The following is a 20,311-nucleotide window of genomic DNA, read 5'->3' on the forward strand; positions in this document are numbered from 1 at the left end:
AAAGAAATATAGAACAAATAGTAACAGACTCTATAAACAAGTTACTAACAGAGCAGTCTAAAGAAATAGCAATGGAAAATTCAGAACCTGAGCCAAGATCTAGAGTTTTCTTGATACCAAGAGAAGAATCAAGACCCAGAATGGGAACGGGACTAGGATTGTCAAGTGGAGATAGTGAAGAAAATGACTTAACAATGGCAGACTATAATTCCGCTATGGATTAATTTGCTCAAGACCCAAATGCAGATGATGATTCTGGAGTGGATTTCTCTCCAGAAGCCTTACACAACCTAGACATATAAGCAATGACGATACTCACAAAAAGACAAAATCAAAGACGTATGCAATGATGTAAAGGATAAATAAATAGGAAACAAATGGACGTATGAGAATTAAAAAGGAGACGTCACCATGTGACCATGGGGCCCACCCGACATGATAAAGTTTTCAAGATATTTGAAATTTGGATTTTGAAATCCACCAGATGCCTATAAATGCCCCCATTTTAGACTTGAAGAGTAGAAGTGAAATTAGAGAGAGAAACCAAGAGTGAGAAAGATATTGTGAGCTTTAAAAAGTTTATTTCCAAAATCTGTTTCTAAGTTAAATAAAAAAATATTTAAGATAGTTAGTAAATTGTGCATAGTTTTTAAGTTCCTTCATCCATAGCTGCAAAAGCTTTTAGGGACTCTCAAAAGGGAAACCTCACTTCTTCTTAAGACATGTAAGTAGTCATTATTAAGATAATTGTAATTTTCTCCCCAGTTTGTAAATTATGTCTGTTCCATTCCATATTTTCTTTCAGTTAGTTTTTTTCGATATTATGTTATAGGTTTAAATAGCTATGCGGATTACCGCCAGCCTTCGATCCTATAAATCTGGTACATTACTTATGAATATACCCCTAGTATATGGTTATTCTCTCAGTATTTACTGGTAATAATGGATTAATCTGTAAATTCCTATGGAACTTAAAGTCCGACAAAGAGTTGAACGAACTGTTGTATCGTCCTGGGGTGTGGTTAATGAAGACATTGCTAAATACCTAAAGCTGAAGAGAAAGATATGAACGAAAAAAAAGTTTTTTTGGGGAGAAAATATACTGCAATCTTTATAATTTCACTACTACACATGACTAAGGATAACGAAGGAGGAAGTACTGAGTAGGATTTTACACCATATTTCAAAAATATCCACTCTAACTCTGCTTCTTGCTCATATCTGCTTATCCACTTTAATTAAATTATATTTTTTCTTGTTATATGTCTGTTATTACTTTTATATATTATTGGTATCAAAGCCTGAAGATTCTAGGAGACTCTATTATATATGATGTCAGACAATATTTCGAGAACTCAAAAAAGGAAACCAAGACTCTACAAAAAATGAATAATATTAGATTCAGAATATTATTGGTATATTAAAGACCAAAAGAAAGAGTATACAAATTTTATAAAGCTTTAATAGAACAAAGGCAGTTATACTGTAGCTTACTTGAAATTTTGCTAGATTCAAGCGAAGAGGTTTATCAAGAACTACTACGAGTAGATAATAGATTATCTGAGGTACAGGTCAAAATATTCTACTAGACGAACGAAGGGTAGAAGAAATATTGAGACGAAAGAACGCTATTTATCTAGCTTAATGAGAAGGCCTTGTAGAAATACTAAATCTTACATAGAGATTAGAGAAAAATTAAATAGTTTATATTTAGAATATAAGAGACTTAATATTACAAAAGAAGACCCTCTAAGACTAGATCACCTAATTACCATAATATCTAAACTAGAATCTAAGTTAATAGGACATATTGTCTTAGCCAAGATCAAGTTTTACCCAAGACAGACCAAAAATCAACATGTTGTCTAAAATAATAAATAGACCAAAGATAACTTTAAGACAACATCTAGAAGAAATAGTAGATGCAAATAAGAATATACAACCTTTTCAACAGAATAAAATAAAATTATTAAGCGCTAAGACACTATATAATGAAGGAATATTTTTACAGGCACAATTATATAAACATTATATAGAAGAACAAATGTGCGTAATTGGTGATAATAGTGCCAATATAAATTTAATAAGCCCAGAATCTTTAAAACAAGTTACAAATTCAATCATGAGCCTCATGCACATGGGACTTATTGTAATAGGTTTAAAAGGATTAACTAGAAAGAACCTAGGTATTAGTTACAATATATGATAATAGATGGTCAAACTCAAAAAGATCTATAATAGGAATAACAGAAGTAGACATGCCAACTAGTGGAGGACTCTTTTATTACAGTCCAGACTTTATGATAAATTTTCTAGAATTTGAAAAATATACAAAAATAGATATTCAGACTAAAGGATATGAAGAAATAAATAATGGAAATAATCTATTAATATGTGTAGGATTTATAGGAAAACTTGTCTCTAATAGTAGTACAAAGTTTAAATTAAAAATAGATGATGTAGTAAGTTTAATGGGAAATAAGGGCATCAGATTAATTAAACCCCTAAAGATAAATTCAGAAGAATATGCAGGATTAGAATGGAACCTGGAGAGATTCACTAAGAAAGAAATACTAAAGCCAACTAATCATTTAATGTATATAAATAATAGAGGTGAAACCACAATAAGGTTCACAGACTATCAATACACGAATGAAAAAGAAATCGATGAAGAAATTGATGAATGTGAAAATACTAGTCTTATGAATATAGAAATACTAGAAGAAGGCTTTGAATTAAATAAGGCTATAATGAAAGCAGAGGCCCTATATGAAATAAATAACAATAGAACGTTCAAATATATAGAACCTAAACCTCATCAAAACTAAAGAACATTTTATCAAATGTGAATTAAGAACAGATAATTATGGTTATATACGTAAAAATGAAAAGAAAGAAGAAGATTTAGAAATAATTTACAATATAGATGAAATAGAAAGTATTAGGGAATTTGTGGAAAGTGCGGCAAGTACTTCATGCCCTTTCCAGAGGACAACTGGTATGCAAAGAGTAAATAAAACAACAAGCAATTTACCAAGATATAGAGTAGTTAGAGTAAACCCTGAAGAACAGATAGAATAAGACATAAAACCTAGAGGTTGAAGAATGCCAATAAAAGAACCTATTATGTTACAAGAAGGTGGTAATAAAGGAAGTAGTTTAAATCTAGCAGCTCATGACCCCCAGACATGGAATGCTGTAATAGACATATGGAAAATTATAGTGGTAGCAGATTACATACAACACATACAAGCTAATCAAGAGCCAGATGCAAAAAATATGTATAGATATCTAGAAACGCTCCTAGGAGAGACTACTAAAGCATTATGGGAAGCACATAAGACAACATTCCCTGAAGATTTTCAAGAATTGATAGAAATGGTAGCTAACCCATATAATTTTGTAAGCAAAGTACATATTTTACTAATGGATAAAGATCCCAATCGTGGATTAGTAGTATTACAGAAAAGGGATTTAATAAATTTAGAGCAATAAAATATTAATAATTGGTCAAAATTAAGAAATTTCTAAACGAGTACTTTTATTATTGTACAATTAGTCGAAACTCGATTGATCAGACTCTAGGAAAAAGATTATTTAATGAATTACCAGGGGCCCTAGGAAGAGAAATAGAAGAAAAGTGGTCCAAAAGAGAAGGAGTAATACAAAATCCAGACACAAAATGGTCAATAGGGAAAAAAATACAACACGTAATGGAAATATTACAAGAAAAATGTACAAATATACAAATACAAAAACAATTAAAAAGAAGTGATATAGACTTTTGTAAAAATATATATACCACACAACATTATGATCATTATAAAAGAGACTATCGCCCTAGGAAGAAATACTACTTAAGGAGATCAAACGTGAGAAAGCCATATCTAGATAGACAGAAACATGTAAGGAACTATAACACTAGTAGAACTTATAAAAATAAATTAGAATGTTTTACTTGCGGAAGTATAGAGCACCTAGCAAATACTTGTCCAAAAATAAATAATAGTACATCTCGGAATGCATAATTAATAGAAGATGTAAATGAAAATATGATAAATGTAGATGAATATATGTCAGACAACGAAAGTATATACTCTATAAGGAGTATGGAGGTATTCGAAGAAGAAAGAGAACCCATAGACTCCTCAGAATCTGAAGGAGAAGAATTTATAAATGAAGTAGGATTAGAAAAAATAGACATCTGTGTGGCTACATTGTTTCATGATATAGGTACCATTTGTAGCCCGCATAGCATGATCATACAGTTGCAGATTCCAGCTAGCAGGTAATGAGTTCTCCTACTTCAGAAACTCAGGATAGTTTTAGTTCATGTATAGTTCATTTACTTTCATGTGTATTGATTAGTGGTAGTTGGAGGCATATCCCAGCTATCTTTAGTTAGTATAGTAGAGGCATCATAGATGTCAATTAGAATCAGTCATATAATTTCAGTTTTATCCTTTAGATTTATCAGATTGTAAGGCTTTATCAGTATTGTATCTATTTTGGATTTTCAGTATGATTATGTTTCCACACAGCAGAACAACTATTTATTATGTTATAATTTTATTGCTTAATAGTATGCCAGTTCATGGGTTAGCTTGGGATCACTTGTGGTTCCAAGAACTGTGTGACGACTAGGAGGGAATTCTCGGGTCGTTATAATCTTGGTATAAGAGCACAGAGTTCAAGTGTACTAGGGTGTCTATAAAGTTGTATTTAGTAGAGTCTTGTAGAATGGTACGGAGATGTCTGTACTTCTCTTTGAGAGGCTACAAGGAATTTAGGAAATATTTCCCCTTCTTTTAAGCCTCAAATCGTGCAGTAAAAGCATTATCTAAGAAATTTATGCAGATCCTCATATTGCTCTATTCATGCTAAATCTGCCTTAGTTTTGAGGTGATAGAAACAGTGAAGCTTAAGTTCTTACAGACAGTGTTTCCTCAGCCAGTCCCCACAGATAGTTATGGGATTGCATGTTGGCTAAAAAAGTATCCCATTAGTGCCCCTATGTCCTAAATTTTGAAATATTTCATTCATGTTCGTGAAAATTGTGCATTAAGCCAAATTTAGATGTGCTTTCAGATCCTCTCTCAGAATCCCTTTTATAGTATATGATCTAGAGTTAGAATTATGAACCCAGAAGTTTAGCAATAGTAGAGTTGGGATAGCGTTATCCAGCTTGAGTAGATTATATATTCACGGGGATAGTTGTACGAAAAGTGAATCAGTAGGCTTGAACAATGTACGTAAGAATTTAAGTTTATTGATTTAAGATTAAGTATGATGGTGTAGATGTGAGTTACAAGATATGATATTAGTAGTTTATGAAGAAACAGAAGCAGATGATATGTTTTGTGAGGCAAGCATGTGTTGAAAAGAGTGTAAGTATGTGATGATGATTGCAGAAACTATAGAAAGTTAAGAGTTGTACCCCAGGAGATAGTATTAGTAGTGGATTATATACTTTTAGGTGTAGTCTTTCAGGATGAGTTTATCATTCATATGTATTATTATACCCCAAACTATAGAGTAAAGTTATTGCAGTTCAGTTTAAAGTTTAGTAAAGTGGTCACAGACTGAAGATGATAGCTTAAAGCTAAGGGTGATATTATAGAATAAGTAACCAAGTCAGGCTCTCAGACTCTAGTAGTAGTTCCAGTATGTGTAGAAAAGCAGTAAGGGAGGATGATTCCTAACATATTCTTATATCAGTGTAAATTTTTACAGCTATCACGATATCTACTCATGCCTAACATATCATCTCCCTCATCACAACTCATATTCATGAACTTTATAGAAAAAAACATGTACACTTTCAGTTTCTATTATGAGGAGTTCCAATTCACTCAATAGTATAAATCATGTTCCATGACTCATGAACTCCCAACTCAGGTCATGCAACTCATGACTCAAGTACTCATGTCTTACAGTATATTCAATCCCAGGTGCTCATGCTACATCTTTAATAATCAGTAAAATTTAGTTTATGTCATGTATGTCCTCAGTTCAGACCTCTCTAACGAATTCATGTCACTACATGTATTCAAGAAATTAGTTCAGTTCATGATATTCAGTTCATGTATCATGTTTCAAATTTAGTTATGCAATCATGTCCCAAGTCAGTCATGCTCAGAATATGATCTCAGTTACCTTCGTACAGTACTCTCAGTCTAACCAGTCTCATTCGAGGATGAGTATTCACAAGGGGGAGATAATGTAATACCCCACATTTTTGGGCTAGTCTTTGAACTGTCGTTCTTACGCATATAAGCTATAATCTAAATGATTCTCATGTAAATATGAGTTTCATGATCTTTATCCTCATGTTTGATTTGCTTTTGAGGTGAAAAATGTTCATAATAATCACTTAGAACAAAGTTGAGCTTAGAGCCCTGGATTTGTGCAAAGTTTGGTATTTGATTCTACAAGGATCTACTTAGAACATGTATAACTTTTATATACGTGGAATTTTGCATCTCAAAACCCACCAAATTATAAATAATTGAATTATCTTTCCAACGATACCAATTTCGCCAAAATCTAATACCTGACCGAAAAGTTATGGCATTTTTCGTGTGAGGCAGTAAGCCGATGTGATAACGACGTGATGCATCGGCCAGCGCATTACGAAACTGTTTCACATGCTAATTTAGTTTTTAAAGGGTATAGGGGCACTTTGGTCACTTTCCCTCACCCATATCCGCCCATAACACTTAATTTCAGCCCTCCAAAAGCAATATACACTTAATTATTCATCTTTTTTCTCAATGAAAAACCCTAGCCTCCTCAAGAACACCAACAACTTCATCAATCTTTCTTTAAGAAAAGCAAGAACTCAAGTTTCCTAATTCAAGAATGCTTTCAAGATTGTGTTTCTCCTTCAAGATTAAAGCTTTAAGGTATGTGGGAGTTCATCCATGGGTCCTCTTTCACCCATGGAGCCCAAAAACCCTTTTTACTTAAGTAAAGAATGAATTTTCCATTATTATGGTAATTTGTATGTTTAAAGGTTGAATTTCATGTTTTCATGATGTTTTTAATTCAATTGAGCCGATGTATGATTCCATGCAAGATTTTAAATTCCCCATGCTGTGAATTTGAATTTCCCATGCTTTATTGAAGTGAATTCCATGATAAATCCTAAATTCATGATGTTTAGCGATATTCCATGTTTTAAATTCATGTCTTCCACATGTTTGATGAAATTCCCATATCATGTCCAATCAATTTCAAGATGAATCCTCAAGTTATGAATTTTGCCATGGAACCCTATTGTTCCTTCATGTTTAAGACATTCTTAGGTTCAAGCTATGAACTTTACATGTTTTGATAAAAAAAACCATGTCCTATTTCTAGCGAATTACATGTGACTTTTTCAATTTATGATTTTAGTTATGTAATCATGTTATGCTCCCATTTTTAAGATATTCCCATGTCCAAGCTCATGATCCCCATGTGTTTGATGAATTTTCCCATGTTAAAGCCTTAATTGGTAATTTTTAATATTGAATTCATGCTATTGCTACATGTCTAAAACTATCTCTATGCTTAGTTTAAACCATGAATTTCAAGTGTTTGATGAAATGCCCAAGTGATGGGTTTCTTTTAATAATGACTATTTATCATGTCCTCAAAGACTTAGTATGGTCTTGGTGTTATTATTATCGAGTCTTGGGGGTATTCAATACCCAAAAATCTAGCTGTTTACCTAGAATTACAATAGCTTCAGAATAGTCTCAGTAAGGTCACAAACAATAGTAACAGTCAGTTACAGAACTCAGTAAACTCGGTCTAGTTCAGTCAATTAACACGATCAGTAATAGTTCAGTCCAGCTTAGTACAGTTTTGTGATTAGTTCAGTATCTATTCAGTTGGGAGTAGGATTCAGTACCGAGTGAACCTAAGGATTGGGGCTCACCTGCCAGTAGAGGGTGTGATCCTTAGTAGCAGTCCTTGCATTCCAGAACTACATATTTAACATAAGTTGAGATATCAACCTGCCAATTGAGGGTTGATAAGGTATTTTACCTGCCAGTTGAGGGTACCACCATTCTCATTCAGGGCATCTGCCAGATGAGGGTGACTCTTCAGCTTGTGTTTACCCATGGCATGGTACTAATACCCTTCCAGCTTGGGTTACATGGTGGACCCCAATCCATTTAGAGAGGGGTATGTCGATTAGATGGTTACTTTCCACAATTTTAGTTTCAGACTCAGTCTAGAACTTATTAAAGTTCTACAGAACTAGGACTATAAAAAATAGTCACCCAGCTCAATATAGAACTCAGTTTAGTTCTATAGAATCAGAACTGTCAAAAATAGTCACCCAGTTATCAATAACTCAGTTATCAAAACTCAATTGCAGTCTTAGTTATCGTCTCAGTTATAGTCTCAGTTACAGTCACAGTTACAATCATAGTTACAGTCTCAGTTACAGTCATAGTTACAGTCTCAGTTACAGTTTCAGTTATAGTCTTAATTACAATCTCAGTTACAGTTTCAGTTATAGTCTTAATTATAGTCTCAGTTATAGTCATAGTTACAATCTTAATTACAGTCTTAGTTACAGTCTTAGTTATAGTCTTAGTCACAGTCTCAGTCCAGTAATCAAATCAGTAACTTAGTTTAATTTCAGGTTTGCTTGACCATATCGTACAATTATCAGTTATTCAATTATCAATATCTCAGTACCTCAGTTTACATACTATTTCATAATTATACTATACGCTTGGTCTTACATTCTCAGATAATATATTTTTTCACGAATTCATGCTTAGTTATCTTATGTTACTCAGTCAGTCCCTTCCTCATATACATAATACTCCACAGTTTTAATCAAGTTATTTAGACTAAGTATAGTTCAGTCTTACATGCCCAGTATTCAGCTATCAGTTATTGAGTTAATCAGATAAGTTAGTATATTTATGCATTTGTGCTCAGCATGATTGTATATTCAGATCCTCAGTCTATGTCAGTCTCCAATCTTCATCACGTAGTTTCTGACCCAATATTCATACAGTATTCATATTTTATCATATCCCAGCTTCAGTTACACTATATTATTAAAGTAAAGTTTTACAGAAACTAAGTGTAGAGATTCACCATCTTATCGGAGAATGTTTGTCACTCATGCTTTAAGATATTTCAGTTTATTCCAGCCTATTGGTTAGTCTACTTACACTTAGCGTGTATGTTTTACGATTACATATAAAATCAGTTTTACTTGCATTCACTCCTGTATACTCAGTATATTCTAGAAGTACTGATCCACATATATGTCTGTGTGGCTACATTATTTTATAATATAGATACCAGTTGTAGCCCGCATATTACAATCAAACAGTTGCAGATTCCAGCCAGCAGGTGATGAGTTCTCCTACATTGAGAACTCCAGATTATTTTAGTTCATGTACAGTTCATTTACTTTCATATGTATTGATTAGTGGTTATTGGAGGCATGTCCTAGCTATCTTTAGTTAGTATAGTAGAGGCTCCATAGATGTCAGTTAGAGTTAGTCATGTAATTTCAGTTCCATCCTTCTGATTTATCAGATTGTAAGGCTTTATCAGTATTGTATCTATTTTGGATTTTCAGTATGAGTATGTTTTCGTACAGAAGAATAGTTATTTATTATGTTATAATTTAGTTGCTTAACAGTATGCCAATTCATGGGTTAGCTTGGGATCACTTGTGGTTCCAAGAACCATGTGACGACTAGGGGGTAGTCTCGAGTCGTTACAATCTTGTATGTAACACCCCAACTTAGGATAAGGAGTCCCACATCGGCAAAACATAGGAGGGATGTAGGTTATATAAGTAAGCAAGCCTTACTCCCTAAAGATACATTTTAAAGTCGTGCGGGCCTGGGCCCAGAGTGGACAATATCACTAGTGGGTTGGGGAGTTACAGGGGTCTCTCGGGCCTTGATGGTTCGAGATACCCATCGCGGCCAGGGCCTCTGCTCGGGTCATGACACTAGTTATGCCATTCGAACTGAAGACTGCACCCCCAATTTTTCAGAGAAAAATGGATAATATTTTTGGGAGTTATAAAAATTTTGTATTAGTTTATGTAGATGCTATTTTAGTTTTAAGTAATAATATGAGAGAACATCTAGGACATTTACAACAAGTCTTTAAACTATTTGTAGATAATGGAATATAATAAGTAGAAAAAAAATGAAACTATGTAAAAATAGTATTAATTTTCTAGGAGTAGTCATTGGAGACGGAAAAATAAAATTACAACCGCATATAGCAAAAAAGGTCTTAGAAATGCCAGACAGGTTAGATAAAACAAAGGATTTACAAAAATTTTTAGGACTACTAAATTATGCTAGGAACTTCATTAAAGACTTAGGAAAGATAGCAGGGCTGCTATACTCTAAAACAGGATCAACGGGTCAGAAGACTTTTAATGCTGAAGATATAAAATTAGTTCAGCAGCTTAAACGAATGATCCAATACATCCCAGACTTGGCTCTACCGTTACAAATAGACTATTTAATTGTAGAAACAGATGGAAGTCTTCAAGGATGGAGATCAATATTAAAAGCAAAACCTAATAAATATAGTGAAAAGAAAGATGAAAAAATTTGGGCCTATTCGAGTGGTAAATATAAGGAAAAAGTCAATATGAGAAGCATAAACACAGAAACCCTAGCAATAATCTATGGTTTAAATAGTTTTAAACTATATTTATTGAATAAACCTGAAATATTAGTAAGAACTGATTGCGAAGTCATAGTGAAATTCTATCAAAAAATGAAAGAAAAGAATAGTAGTAGAAAAAGGTGGTTAAATTTTTTAGATGCCACATCAATCAATAATACTGTGTTTGGACATATTAAAGGAAAGGATAATAATTTAGCAGACCAACTTAGCAGACTTGCAATAAAAAATGAATAGCAAATTTTGTTTCAGTATGTATAAAAGTAAGGGGAAAGGTATGGCTAAAGCCTCGTCCTCCCAAGACTATCTAAGGATGTTAATGAGCAATACTCATTACAGACCACTTACAATGTTGGAACATTCAAAGCTAGAACGGATGATTTTTAGGGCACACAACCTGGTCAGTTATGAGACCTCAAACCTAACTTTCAAACTCAGACCATACGTGCGAGTGGATAAATAACTGATATACCTAATCAACAATCTATGGATATCCTACAATAAGACTCCCAAAGACACTAGCTATTTTATTTCAGTGTTAAATGTTTTAAGTTATTATTTTACTAAGAAAATTACTACTAACAGATTTAAATTTTGTGTTGTTGTTAAGGGACAGACACAGAGAGTATTCCAGACATGGATCGAGATGATGAACTCTATAAAAAATTATACAACACCTCTTTATAAAGGCTTCAATGACCTTACAGAAGCATTAGACTATGCCCGAGGAAGATTGGGACCAAATTTTTATATTACTCCACCTTTAAGACCAATTATGACAGGAGTTCCCCAATACAATATCAAAAAAAACACAGACAAAATTATGTTTTGTGATCATTGTTCCGCAATGACCGAGGCCTTTCAAAGATTAAATCACACAAATAAGACTTTAAAGTAAGATAATGAGAACCTTATAAATGAAAAAAGTCAAATGACAGAACATATAGATATTCTACAAGATTGTCTTAAAATTCTTCATTTTGAATTATCCCAACAGACTCAGCATACTTATGGAACCCGACAAGTGGTTCCAAGGAGTTCTCCATCTCCTTTAAAAATAGATAAGGCGGGTGTGCATTCCCCAATAAATGTAAAGAACCCTACTGTATCGGGTAAAGATACAGCTAGTCTAGTTCAAATGGTAACTAGTAAAGACTTATCAAATCCATTAATAGCTGGCACTTTGCCAAAAAGTGTAGGGAGAATTCTCCCAGCTAGTTTTAAGACAACAGGAACCCAGACACTAGACGAAGGAACGTCTTCATCAACCCAAGATAAAAATAAGAAAGGTTATGATTTTATTTGCGAAGAAGAAAAAGTGATAAAAGAAATATAGAACAAATAGTAACGGACTCTATAAAAAAGTTACTAGCAGAGCAGCCTAAGGAAATAGCAATGGAAAATTCAGAACCTAAGCCAAGATCTAGAGTTTTCTTGATACCAAGAGAAGAAACAAGACCCAGAATGAAAACTAGATTAGGGCTGTCAAGTGGAGATAGTGTAATAACCCGTATTTCCCTAGCATGATATAAGTCCCAATACATGAGCATTCATATATAAAATTTTCAAAATACCCATTATTTTTTAGCTAAGAGTCTGCCATTGCATAGGAAAATTAATTAGCTTTCTAACGATGTATAATTCATCCAAATTTGATAACCGGATAAGAAGTTATGGCAATTTTAAGTTTCAGTCATTAAACACTGTCATTTTGGTCACTAGCGTGTTGCAGAGCCAGTCTAAATGACAATTGTCAATTTTCAATCAGCCTCCGCGATAATGGCGCATCATGGAGGTGACCAAAATAGCATTCCAAAGGCTTACCGCAGTAGCTCCGCATCGTGCCATGCTTCCAAGTCCCAGTCATCATTTTCCATCGAGGCTCTGCGATCCTGGCACGTCACGCCAGGGCCTCAAATCGGGATTTTCAGTTTTCCAGTTCTGCATTTTAACTTCCAAGGGGCTATTTGATTATTTTACTATGCCCTAAACTCATCCTAAACATAAAATTAAAGCCTAATAGAGCATCATATTCCCATTATTCTCAAATTACTCAAAATAGGATCCATTCTCTTCAAGAACACAAAAACCCTAGCTCTCAAATTCAAGGCCAAATCTCAAGAACTCACCATCAGTCCTATCAAATTCATTAACCCTGGTATGTTAAATGTTCATCCATGGGTTCCTTCCACACATGGAGTCTAAGTATCTAATTTTAATTACAAATTTATGATCTTTTCAAGTTACTCTATTTTTAAATTAAGCTTTCAACCATGAATCTCCATGAACTATGATTCTACACCATGTATGAACAAAATTGTTGTTGTTATTTAATTTCTCATGTTTTAATGTTATGATTCATTGAATTAAATCATGATTTAGTGTTATTCATGTTGAATCCATACTATTACTACAAGTTCCATAACATTCCTATGATTTGATTAAACTAAGAACTACAAGTGTTTGATAAAATGCCTACAAGAATGAGTAGTTGATAAAGGTTTTCATGCTAAGTCCTCGAAGCTTAAGTATCATGTTACTATTATTGCTTTTGAGTCCTGGGGGTATTGAATACCCAAAAACCATAGCTGCTTATTTAGTCTCATCTCAGTATCTTCATAATAACTTTAGAATACATATCATGAGCATTACTAGATCAGTCAATTAAACTCAGAATAGTCAGCAACTTAGTATCATTCAGTTGGGAGTAGGACTTAGCACCGAACGAGTGTAAGGATTACGGCCTCCCCGCCAGATAGGCAGAGTCACTAGTAGCAGTCCCTAAACTCTAAAACTACATAGCCAATGTAGGATATGAGAAGTCACCCATCAGTGTAGGCTTGACTATCTTGCAGGGGTCACCCGTAAGTTCAGGCTTGACACCCTTAGTCCTTCGGGATAGTACATTAGTGTAGTGGATCCACACAGCCAGCGTTAGTACCCGTGGCATGGTATTGACACCCTTCCAACTGGGGTTACAGGTTGGACCCCAATTAGCTCAGATTGGGGAATGTCAGTTAGATTATAGCTCGCATAGTCTCAATCCAGTAATCAGACCAGCAGTTCAGTCTCAGTTTTATTTGACTAAGGCATACAGATATCAGTTATTTCAGTATTTCAATTTATAGATTTTCATTCAGTTCACGTTATATGCTTGTTCATATATCCCCAATATCTATAGTCTTTCATGCATACATAGTATTTATAGATTTCACATACTTTCAGTATCTACAGATTTCATGCTCTCTATTCAGTGCTCCATGTTTTACATGTATATTCAGATAGTTATTATTCCTGTTCATGAAACCATGCATGTCACCCTACCTCATTTAGCATACCAGTACATTCAAATTACTGAACGCATACCTTTCTTTTGCGCTATGATGTATTATATCATAGGTTCTGATGCTCAGTTCCCGGATTGCACTTAGACTTCTCAGACTCTCAGCAGTAGTAGTGGTGATTCCTCATATTTCGAGGACAAATTATTTTACTTTATGCCTCTAGTTCAGTAGTTAGTGGAGTTAGTTGGGGCTTGTCCCATTAACTCATAGTTATTCAATTTAAAGGCTTTTAGACACTACTGTCAGTTATTCAGTATTCAAAATTCAGTTGACACGTCAGTTAGTTAGTCAATTTATCTCAGATTTCAGTATTTAGTCAGACTCAAATAGTTATTTCTTCAGATTCATAATTCAGTATTTGTTTTAGACATTAAAACCTTATGGCTTATAAGTTATTCTTCCGTATTTATGATTAAGTTATTCAGTGAAAATAGCAGGTACCAGCACATGGATTAGCTTGTGGTCCCTTGGGACTGTAAGCACCGTGTGAAACCCAGGGTGTACTCTTGGGGCGTTACAGATAGTCAAGGAAAAACAACTGAAGGCAAAACAAAAGGATAGTCAAGATAAAAGTGTTAGAACTTAATAAAAATATAGAAAAGGCAAAACAAAATTATAGATGAACTACTATTAGAATTTAATAAAAATATAGAAAAGGCAAAACAAAAGGATAGTCAAGATAAAAGTATAGATGAATTAATAGAACAATTGAAGAAAGTAGAATTAACCCCTCAAAGTGAAAAAGCAGAGCTAAAATCTACTAAAAAATCATGGACTTTCTTCCAACACCCACAAGATCAAATTTTACCCAATACAGACTAAAAATCAACATATTGTCTAAAATAATAAATAGACCAAAGTTGACCTCTAGATAATAGCTAGAAGAAATAGTAGATGTAGATAAGGATATACAACTTTTTCAACAGGATAAAATAAAACTAATAAGTGCTAAGACACTATATAATGAAGGAATATTTTCATAGGCATAATTATATAAACATTATAGAGAAGAACAAATGTATGTAATTGGTGATAATAGCGTCAGTATAAATTTAATAAGCCCAGAATTTTTAAAACAAGTTATAAATTCAAACATGAGCCTCATGCACATGGGACTTATAGTAATAGGTTTAAAAGGATTAACTAGAAAGAACCTAGGAACTAAGGTATTAGTTACAATATATGATAATAGATGGTCAGACTCAAAAAGATCTATAATAGGAATAACAGAAGTAGACATGTCAACTAATGGAGGACTCTTTTATTGCAGTCCAGACTTTATGATAAATTTTCTAAAATTTGAAAAATATATAAAAATAGGTATTCAGACTAAAGGATATGAAGAAATGAATAATGTAAATAATCTATTAATATGTGTAGGATTTATAGAAAAACTTGTCACTAATAGTAGTACAAAGTTTAAATTAAAAATAGATGATGTAGTAAGTTTAATGGGAAATAAGGGCATCAGATTAATTAAACCCCTAAAGATAAATTCAGAAGAATATGCAGGATTAGAATGGAACCTACAGAGATTCACTAAGAAAGAAATACTAAATCTAACTAATCATTTAATGTATATAAATAATAGAGGTGAAACCACAATAAGGTTCACAAACTATCAATACACGAATGAAAAAAAATCGATGAAGAAATTGATGAATGTGAAAATACTAGTCTTATGAATATAGAAATACTAGAAGAAGGTTTTGAAGTAAATAAGGCTATAATGAAAGCAGAGGCCCTATATGAAATAAATAACAATAGAACGTTCAAATGTAAAGGCTGTAAAATGGGAAACCTCAACCTCATCGAAACTAAAGAACACTTTGTCAAATGTGAATTAAGAACAGATAATTATGGTTATATACATTAAAACCAAAAGAAAGAAGAGGATTTAGAAATAATTTACAATATAGACGAAATACAAAGTATTAGGGAATTTATGGAAAGTGCGGTCTGGTCTTAATGTTGAATTTTATATCTTCAGCATTAGAAGTCTTCTATCCCGTTGATCCTGTTTTAGAGTATAGCGGTCCTGCTATCTTTCCTAAGTCTTTAATGAAGTGCCTAGCATAATTTAGTAGTCCTAAAAATTTATGTAAATCCTTTATTTTATCTAACTTATCTGGCATTTCTAAGACCTTTTTTGATATATGCGGTTGTAATTTTATCTTTTCGTCTTCAATGACTACTCCTAGAAAATTATTACTATTTTTACAAAGTTTTATTTTCTTTCTACTTATTATTATTCCATTATCTACAAATAGATTAAAGACTTGTTGTAAATGTCCTAGATGTTCTCTCATATTATTACTGAAAACTAAAATGTCATCTACATAAACTAATATAAAAATTTATAACTCCCAAAAATATTATCCATTTTTCTCTGGAAAATTGAGGTGTAGTCTTCAGTCCGAATGGCATAACTAGCCATTCAAAATGTCCTTCTGAACACGTGAAGGCTATCCATTCTATGTTGTCTTCGTGCATCTTAATTATCCAGTATCCTAATTTACAGTCAAACTTACTAAATACTTTCCTTCCTTATATTTTATTTATTAGCTCTGATTTATCTGTTAACTTATATCCATCCATGGTTGTATTATCATTCAGTTGTTTATAATTTATTACCATTTTTGTTGGTTTTGCTTTTAATACTGATCTCCATCCTTGAGGACTGTCAAGTGGAGATAGTGAAGAAAATGATCCAACAATGGAAGACTATAATTCAGTTATGGATCAATTTGCTCAAGATCCAAATGCAGACGATGATTCTGGAATGGATTTCTCCCCAGAAGCCTTACACAACCTAGACACGTAAGCAATGACAATACTCACAAAAAGACAAAATCAAAGACATATGCAGTGATGTAAATGATAAATAAATAGGAAATAAATGGACAGATGGAAATTAATGAGGAGACATCACCATGTGACCGTGGGATCGACCCAACATGATAAAGTTTTCAAGCCATTTGAAATTCGGATTTTGAAATCCACAGATGCCTATAAATACCCCCATTTTAGTCTTGAAGAGTAGAAATGAAATTAGAGAGAGACATCAAGAGTGAGAAAGATATTGTGAGCTTTAAGAAGTTTATTTCCAAAATCTGTTTCTAAGTTAAATAAAAAAAATTAGAGATAGTCAGTAAATTGTGAATAGTTTTTAAGTTCTTTCATCCATAGCTGCAAAAGCTTTTAGGGACTCCCGAAAGAGAAACCTCACTTCTTCTTAAGACATGTAAGTAGTCATTATTAAGATCATTATAATTTTCTCTCCAGTTTATAAATTATGTCTGTTATATCAATTTCATTTCATATTTTCTTTCGGTTGATTTTTTTCAATATTATATTATTAGATTAGATGGCCATGCGGATTACCGCCAGCCTTCAATCCTATAAATCTGGTACATTACTTATAAATATATCCCTATTATATGATTATTCTCTCAGCATTTAGCAGTAACGATGGACTAATCTGCATATTCCTAGGGAATTAAAATTCTGACAAAGAGTTGAAAGGACTGTTGTATCATCCCGGGGTGTGATTAATGAAGACATTGCTAAATACCTAAAGCTGAAAAGACAGAGATGAACGGGGCCAAAAAAGAAAGTCTTTTTTTGAGAAAATATACTGTAATCTTTATAATTTCACTACTACAAATGACTAAGGATAACGAAGGAAGGAGTACTGAGTAGGATTTTACCCCATATTTGAAAAATATCCGCTTCAACTCTGCTTCTTGCTTATATCTTCTTATCTGCTTTAATTAAATTATATTTTTGCTTGCTATATGTCTGTTATTACTTTTGTATATTATTGGTATCAGAGCCTGAAAATTCTAGAAGACTATATTATATATGGTGTCAGATAATATTTTGAGAACTCAAAAAAGAAAATCAAGACCCTATGAAAAATGAATAATATTAGATTCAGAATATTATTGGTATATTAAATACCTAAAAAAAAAGAGTATACAAATTTATATAAAGCTTTAATAGAAAAAAGGTAGTTATATTGTAGCTTACTTGAAATTTCGTCAGATTCAAGTGAAGAGATTTATCAAGAACTACTACGAGTAGATAATAGATTATTTGAGGTACAGGTCAAAATATTCTACTATACAGACGAACTAAGGGCAGAAGAAATTTTGAGACGAAAAAACGCTATTTATCTAGCTTAATGAGAAGACTTTGTAGAAATACTAAATCTTACATAGAGATTAGAGAAAAATTAAATAGTTTATATTTAGAATATAAGAGACTTAATATTACAAAAGAAGACCCTCTAAGACTAGATCACCTAATTAACATACTATCTAAACTAGAATCTAAGTTAATAGGACATCTTAAATCAGGGTACATATATAGTATAAATGAAAAGACATTCTTTTGCTAAAAATATACAACTAAGATATTGGTATTTGAATGAAGAAATAAACCAAAGGACATGAAAGGTAGAACTAGAAATAGTTTTAAGTAATTATTTGAAATTATTAGCAACACTAAAAACATCACAATCAGAACCATTCAAAAAATATTTAAGTGTACTAAGGTGGGAATTACGTGAAATTAGAAGTGATATAGAATGTTACAACAAAAGAATAAGTTGTTTCAGAGAACAATGTAAGATAGTAAGTATTCATTTAGGATAAAATAAGGAAGAAAGATATATAAAAACACATTCCGTTGCTAAGCAAGTACAAAAACCATATAATCATTTATATAAAGAATTGAAACAAAGAGACGAAATACTGAAAATAGAACAAACTTTAATAAATCAAATAAAGGTAGCAGAAATGATAGACCTGTCAGAAGCAATTATAATTTCAAACACTATAAATCTATTAAACTGTGTAGAACGTATAAACTTGTTAAAGTGTAGACTAGAAAGCATTAGATATTGCATAGAATATAAAAATAACAGAATAAAATTCATAAGAGAACAGTATACTAGAAATACATTTCTGTTAGAATAAAATAGATACCTTAAAGAAATTAGATTATTTATATATGAAAGTACCAACAGAAAAAAGATACAAAAGACTACAAGATAATTCTCTTATTAGATGTAATTTCGACAACGGAGAACATATATTAAATGGAGAAGATTCACAACTAAATACTATTATAGACCTTATAATAAATCTACCGGAAACGTTTTGAGAAAACACTAAAATATTGAAAACTCTAGAGATATTAGAGGATCTGCAAAACAAACAAAAGAAATTATTAGATAAAATAGAACAAAATTTTGACTTCCTAAAGAAGCAACAAGCAGAACTAGAAAAAAAAGTGAAAGATTTAATTAATAAGGAAAAGGGTAACCTAGAATATCCCGAAAAAAATCTAGCACTACAATAGGTAAGAAAAGAAATTAATCAAATAAAAAAATATTATACTCTCATGAGTGATCCACTATATGATAAATTTTATCTAGCAATATTACAAAAGGAAACACAGATTCAACCAAATTTCGAAGGATTATCAAACTATCAACCCCATGGAAAAACAGATTCTTTAATTATAAAATAAAATAATATTATAATTTTATTACTATTAGAACTTAATAAAAACATAGAAAAGGCAAAACAAAAGGATAGTTAAGATAAAAGTATAGATGAATTAATAGAACAATTGAAAAAAGTAGAATTAACCCCTCAAAGAAAAAAAGCAGAGCTAAAATCTACTAAAAAATCATGAACTTTCTTTCAACACCCACAAGATCAAGTTTTACCCAAGACAAACTAAAAAGATTTTGAAATACAGATACATGAGCAATTAAACTTAGGAATAATTAAAAGATCCAAGTTAAGACATAGATCAGCAACCTTTATGATAAGAAACCATAGTGAAATAGTGCGAGGAAAGGCCAGAATGATAATAAATTATAAACGACTGAATGATAATACAATCATGGATGAATATAATATTATTTATTTTTCGTAGGGTCTTGATTTTTTTTTTTGAGTTCTCGAAATATTGTCTGACACCATATATAACAGAGTCTCCTAGAATCTTCACGCTCTGATACCAATAATATACAAAAGTAATAACAGACATATAACAAGCAAAAATATAATTTAATTAAAGCAGATAAACAGATATAAGCAAGAAGCAGAGTTGAAGCAGATATTTTTCAAATATGGTGTAAAATCATACTCAGTACTTCCTCCTTCGTTATCCTTAGTCATGTGTAGTAGTGAAATTATAAAGATCACAATATATTTTCTCCAAAAAATTTTTTTTTGCTCCGTTCATCTCTTTCTCTTCAGCATTAGGTATTT

This window comes from Capsicum annuum, chromosome 8 (assembly GCF_002878395.1).
Source record: "Capsicum annuum cultivar UCD-10X-F1 chromosome 8, UCD10Xv1.1, whole genome shotgun sequence".
Classification (NCBI taxonomy): domain Eukaryota; kingdom Viridiplantae; phylum Streptophyta; class Magnoliopsida; order Solanales; family Solanaceae; genus Capsicum; species Capsicum annuum.